We start from the raw sequence: 7,192 nt of genomic DNA, 5'->3' as shown, positions 1-7,192 counted from the left end.
GCCTATGAGGAGAAGGGTTAAGAATTAGGAAATGGGGATTTGCTTTCAAAAGCTTTCATCTCCACCTTTTTTTTTTTTTTGCCTTGGGACCAACCCTGAATGAGAGACTAACTGAAACCTGGGACTATCTTCTTCATCAATTTATACTGGCTAAGCCTGGCACCAAAAAGCCCAGGGGTGCTCAATAAAGGTTAAATGAATGAAGGAATGACTCAAGAAGGCAAACAAATGAAACCCAGTGGACTATTCTCTCTCAGATTCTTTGCTCTAAAATAGATGAAACATTTGCTCTCCACTTTTTAAAGTAGCTCCACTGCCCTAGAATGCAGTCTCCCATGTATTTTAATAACTGAACTTAATTCCAAATATTCCCTTAAATTAGTTGCTCACTTTTAAAATCAATTCTCTCCTTGAAGGCTAACACTTCTTTCTTGGGAGACTAAGACACAGGAAATACAGTGTCTCCAAGGAGGCAGCTATTTGATTTCACAGGCTGGGGTGGTTGTGGGGGAATGGGCAATAAGGAAACAGGAGGGGGCATCCAGCTGTGCACCTGGCTATTCTTCACCCTTGGAATTTATATATGATATGGAGAGAAATTGGACTTCCCTGGTGGTTCAATGGTAAATAATCTGCTTGCAGTACAAGAGGTGTGGGAGGAGCCACAGGTTCGATAGGATTCTGGGTCGGGAAGATCCTGTGGAGAAGGAAATGGCACCCCACTCCAGTATTCTTGCCTAGAAAATCCCAACAACAGAGGGGCCTGGTGGCCTACAGTCCATGGGGTTGCAAAGAGTTGGACACAACTGAGTGACTAAACAACAAATGGAGAGAAATTGACCAAAGGTAACCATTTCACATTCTGTAAGAAATCTTCAGCATTGACATCCAGAAGTGTGTGTAGTGGATAGGAATATGGTGATATCATAATATAGAGGCTTTAACCCACCCAGCATATACTAGCTGTGTAAGCCAGGGAAAGCTACTTATCTACTCTGTGCATCAATTCTCTCAGCTATAAACTGGAAGCAATAATAACACCTCCTGCAAAGTGATGGGGTGAAGATAAAATGAGATAATGCAGAAGAGCCCAATGTTCTAAGTTCTCAGTAAATGTTAACTAGTGTTATGGGTTTGTTAGGACTGATGTAACAAATACCACAATCCAAGTGGCTACAACAACAGAAACTTACTGTCTCACTGTTCTAGAGGCTGGAAGTCCAAGATGAAGCTGTTGGCAGTGCTGATTTCTTCTGAGGGCTGCCAGGGAGGATCTGCTCCATGTCTCTCCCCTAGCTTCTGCTGCTTTGCTGGCAATCTCTGGAGTTCCCTGACTTCTGCTACATCACCCCCATCTCTGCCTTCATCTTCACATGGGATTTGTTCTCCCTGTGTGCCTGTGTCCAAATCTCCCCTTTTTGTAAGGACAAGTTGGATTAGGGGGATACTGAACTCCAGTATGGCATCATCTTGACTTAATTACATCTGCAGGGAAGGACCCTGTTTCTAAAAAAGGTGACACTCCTGAAGGTATTAGAACTTCAACATGTAAATCAGGGTGGGGGGCAAATCCAATAGACAACAACTAGTATTATTACTGTTAACTTTAATACTATGCTCAGTTCAGTTACCATATAAATATACCTATCTTTCAAGTTGTTATTTTGAATTCATTTCAGACAGAAAAAAAAACTTCAAAAATACTATGTTGCCTTGTAACTATTACCCAGCTTCTCCTAATGTTATCATCCATAATCTTAGTATAAGAATCTAAATCAGGAAATTAATGCTGATACAGTACTATTAACTAATTCATAGACCTTATTAAAATTTTTCTAATTGTCCCACTAGTGTCTTTTCTCTGTCCAAGAATCTAATCCAGGATCCAATACTGCATGTAATATCATATCCTCATAATCCAATCTAAACTGTTTGGTCTTCCCTGCTGTTGCTGCTACTGCTGCTGCTAAGTCGCTTCAGTAGTGTCCGATTCTGTGCGACCCCATAGACGGAAGCCCACCAAGCTCCCCCGTCCCTGGGATTCTCCAGGCAAGAACACTGGAGTGGGTTGCCATTTCCTTTTCCAATGCATGAAAGTGAAAAGTGAAAGTGAAGTCACTCAGTCATTTCCGACTCTTAGTGACCCCATGGACTACAGCCTACCAGGCTCCTCCGTCCATGGGATTTTCCAGGCAAGAGTACTGGAGTGGGATGCCATTGCCTTCTCTGTGGTCTTCCCTAATCATTTGCTATTGCTACAGTTTGAAGAGCAATGACCAGTTATTTTGTAAAATGTCTCTCAATTTGGGTTTACCTGATTATTTCCTTGTGATTAAATGTGGATTCTGCATTTTTGCCAAGGATCCCACACAACCGATATTGTGCCTTCTCAGTGATCTTGTCAGGCGATTCAGCATCACTCAGGGTTGACGTACTGGAGCCTTAGGACCGCTCAGCACCTGATGTCGGTGGTGTCCGCCAAGCTTCTCCACTGTGGGGTTCTATTGTTCCCTGAGGATTAATATAGCTACCTTGTGGAGAGATACTGGGAGGCTATGTTAATATCCTCCTTCTCATCACACTTTCACCCACTGATTTTAGAATACAGTGATGATACTTGGCTGCAGCAATAGTTTTGCCTAATGGTGATTATCTATTTCCACCATTCTGTCTACATTTACTGATTATAATTTTACCATAAAGGAGGCTTTCTCTTCTTCCTGTATTCTTTTTAATAACACATTCTTACATTTGAGGTTATCAGAGGCCACCAAGTTAGTTTCTTAGGGTTCCTTAGTATCTTATTCTTGGGTCTGCCCATTACTGAGGTATTCACTTATGTGCTAAAACAAACAAAAAAAATCTCCTTTGTTTTGCATTTAAACCTCATAGTTTCATTTCCCATTAATAGAATTTTTGAGGGAAGAGTATGCTAAATGCTTTTCAGGGTGAAGAGGATGTTTAAATTATTCAAGAGAACTGCTTTTAAACAATTTGGATGTACCCATTTACACATAAAAATTAATGCTAACTAGATATAATTTTCATCTAGTCATTAAAAGAAATCCCAAAGCATTCCAGAAATCCTTATTTAGCCTAGTGTTATACTAAGTACTTGAAAACAAAATCACTTTTCTTAAAAAAAGAAAAATCATGACTTTGCCTTTTATGAAAACATTTATAAGCACTAACGGTGAAGCTGCTGGCTCCTCTTTCCAAGCACCCACTTCTTTTGCTTTTCCTCATCTATCAGGCATCAGAGTCTTTTCTAATGAGTCAACTCTTTGCATGAGGTGGATTGGGGGCAGGAGGAGAAGGGGATGACAGAGGATGAGATGGCTGGATGGCATCACCGACTCAATGGACGTGAGTCTGAGTGAACTCCTGGAGTTGGTAATGGACAGGGAGGTCTGGCATGCTACGATTCATGGGGTCGCAAAGAGTAGGACATGACTGAGCAACTGAACTGAACTGAACTGAATCTATCAGGCATTCATTCAACACTCATTCACTGAGAACCTATGGTATGCCAACCTCTTCTCTAAGTGCTGAGACCAAAGACCTGCCCTGAATACCTGCCCTGTGGAGCTTCCAATTTCAAGAGGAGATAAACTACAAACAAAACAAAAAATCCCACTGCTTTGAAGAAACATGAAGTGAGCTCGAGTGAGGGAATAGAGGACAATACGGTAAGAAAGCCTCCATTCAGGTAGGGTCAACCAGTGGGATGACCCCTCAGACAAGGTAGGACATGACAGAGACTGAAAAGAAGTGAGGGAGAAGCCCAGGGTGGGGGGCAGAGAGGATTCCAGCAAGTGCCCCAGGTTTCAGTTCTGTCTTAGGAGCAGTGATTGGGTGCGTCTGCCAGTGGGAGTGGTTGTGGTGTGTCCTTCCCCAAACTGGTCCACTGATGCTCTATTTACAGACAGCCTTCATCTGTTAAGTCTTCAGCTTTTCGTGCCTTCCAATTTCCCTCCCTTCCCCTGCTTAATTTTTTTAACATACAGTTTTGAAAATCTTTCCTCATCTGGAAGAATACTCCATGTAACTAGATAGATAACTAAGATAGATACATATAGGGTTTTGGTTTATTTGGCTTCACTGTGTGTCAGGCAGACAAATTTGCATTTAGTAACAGAACTTCACTGGATAAGAGAAACACTGAGTACTGACCCCCCAAAGACTAATATATAGAAATAACAAATTTGTGACTTTACACTCAGCCCTAGATCCACAAAAAGAACCATTTCACTTTTAAATAATGAAAAAGTTATTTAAATATATAGAAACAAACTCTCATATTAGGCTTCATTTTCCTAACTTCATAAACTGAGGCTACTAAAACTTAAATATCAAAATCTTTTGACAGCTATAATGAGTATAATTCACACAGCTGTGCAACCGACTACTTAAAGCATAAATTCAATGGCTGTAGCATATTCACAGAGTTGTGCATCCATTATCATAGTCAATTTTAGAATATTTTCAATACTCCATAAAGAAACCCAGCACCCCTTAGCCATCAGCCCCAATCCCACCATCTCTCTCCTCCCCCTGGCAGTCCCAGGCAACCACTAATCTACTTTCTGCTCTGCCTCTGTGGGTTTGTTTATTCCGTTTCACATAAATGAAATTATATGATACACAGTTTTCCAACTTCCTTCTTTTCCTTAGCATGTTGTCAAAGTTCAAACATGTTATAGCATGCATCAGTACTTTACTCTTTTTATCACACTGTGTTGATATGCCACATTTTATTTATATATTCATCAGTTGATGGACATTTGGGTTGTTTCCACTTTGGGGCTATTTATGAATAATGCTGCTTTGAATATTCATGTACCTAATTTTAAACTTAAGTAATTCTGCTTTAGGGCTTAGATGCATCCAAGGAAAGTGAGTATAAAACAAACTTTATCAGTGATTGCCATTCGTAAATCATGTTTTCCCAAGGAAAACATTCCCTAACAGCCTGATTTGAAAGCATTAAGTCTCTCTGAAAAAACTGTTTGATCCTTTCACACAAACATATTTATTGCATGGCTACCCAATGCAACATACTGTTTATGCTGGATTGATAAACTTGAACTATTAAACAATGTTTTTCCCTGTATTCCTTTGCACCTCTTGTTCTGCCCCCTCTTTGAGCCATTCACTAAGAAATATGTGGGGAACGGATACCTCAGAGAAGAGCAAAGTAATCAGCTTTGGGCTTTTGAATCTCAAAAGCCAGGCAATAAATTTGGGAACACAGGTGATGAATTAGATCAAAGCTTCCTCCCACAAAGATTAGGTTCTTCTGGAATTGAGGGAGTGTAGTAGGAAAATGCAATGGCACCCCACTCCAGTACTCTTGCCTATAAAATCCATGGATGGAGGAGCCTGGTAGGCTGCAGTCCATGGGGTCGCTAAGAGTTGGATACGAATGAGCAACTTCACTTTCACTTTTTACTTTCATGCATTGGAGAAGGAAATGGCAACCCACTCCAGTGTTCTTGTCTGGAGAATCCCAGGGACGGGGAAGCCTGGTGGGCTGCTGTCTATGGGGTCGCACAGAGTTGGACACGACTGAAGCGACTTAGCAGCAGCAGCAGCAGCAATAGGAAAATGAGCCCAGGACGGGGACAAGGAGAATTCCATGAAGGTTCATGAGATCAGAGAGCAAAGCAAATGCAGGCCTCTCTTCTCAGGTAGTGTCCACGAGGGGTGCCATGATCTCAGAGAAGAAATGGCTGTGTGGTGTGCCTTAGGCAGAGAGAACCTAGACAGCCCCGCAGAGTGATACCGTGGCTCAGCTTCCTCTTCGGTGAAGGGAGAAGGCTGACCTGAAGAAGGCTCCTGAGTGGCTCTGAGGTACCACAGGGTGTTGGCTCCACAGAGTGACTCAAGGCTGAGGGAAGCACAGGAATTCTGTACATTCAGCAGAAGTTCAGACATAACAAGGAGCATCCCTGGACCTGGCGTGGAATGGGAGTTAAGGTGGCAACAACTCATGTGGACCAGTGACCAAGGTCCAGAGCAGATTTCGGAGACTTTAGCAAATACAAGTGTGGCTAATTGAAAACCTAGAGCAGACCCCTCCCCATCTCAATCCCATGCCCCAGGAATGTTGTCAAAATCCTCATTACCTGGATTACAAGATTTTATCCCTTCTGGAGATGGCTTATCTGTTTTCACTGGCCCCCCTATATTTGCTACCTGCCTGTCTTTGAGTCTGACCTCACCTTGAAAGGGGAAGGAAGGGAGCAGGGCACAACCATTAAAAGAATGACAGAGCCAGGACACAACAAAAACTGGTTAGAACCAACGAGGCCCAATGGGGCAAAGGACTTGACTTCTAGCAGACTCTTCCCCAATACAGCCTGGCAGATACCTTGTTGCAGCCTCGTGAGACCCTGAACAGAGGATCCAACTAAGCAGTACACAGACTCCTAACATCATGAGGGACTAAACGGGTGTTGTCTTAAGCCAGTAAGTTTGCAGTAACTTGTTATGTAGCAATAGGAAACAGAGAGGTTGTGTTTCTTACCTTAGACCCTCATATAAGTTGTAGCACTGGAGATCCAACCTGGGTCTGTTGACTCCCATGTTATTCAGAGCCACCTGTTGCATTTATGTGGTGCTTTCAAGACTGTTGCAGATCTCAGCCTGACTCCAACATAGGACTCAGTTAAATTCCTCTAATTACTCAAATCAAGACCTTCCCTGACTTGGATCACCTGCAGGACCTCTCTACCTTCTCAAGTAGGCTGCGGCTGCCTGATGGAGTAATGATAATATGGGCCCATCTTGGGAGCTAACATTTGAGAAGTGTCGGTGGTCAGTGGTCCTAGCAAGACTTCCTACAGGCCAGGGCCCCCATGCACATTTCCTGCGCCCCACCATGGGGCTGGATGTGGGGGTGCTTAGTTAGTTGCTCAGTAAACTGGATGGTGGCAGGCAAATGGCAGCACTTTGTTTTTGATGATTTGCTGCTCAGTGGCATCTACATGATACCTATCAGTGTCCTCTTAGTCAAAAGAATCATCTAGCCTTGAGCTCTCAGAATTCCCTAAGAATATCAGTTTATGAGAAGGAATTATGGCGTTTAGACAGGTGCTGTGCACTTTTATTATTGTTTGGTAAAGGCATTTGTAAACTGTATGAATCAATTTACTACTAAAGAAGGTACTAATAAATAGATGATAATCTC

Source organism: Bos mutus, chromosome 7 (assembly GCF_027580195.1).
Source record: "Bos mutus isolate GX-2022 chromosome 7, NWIPB_WYAK_1.1, whole genome shotgun sequence".
Lineage (NCBI taxonomy): Eukaryota > Metazoa > Chordata > Mammalia > Artiodactyla > Bovidae > Bos > Bos mutus.
This window is presented reverse-complemented; position numbering follows the sequence as displayed.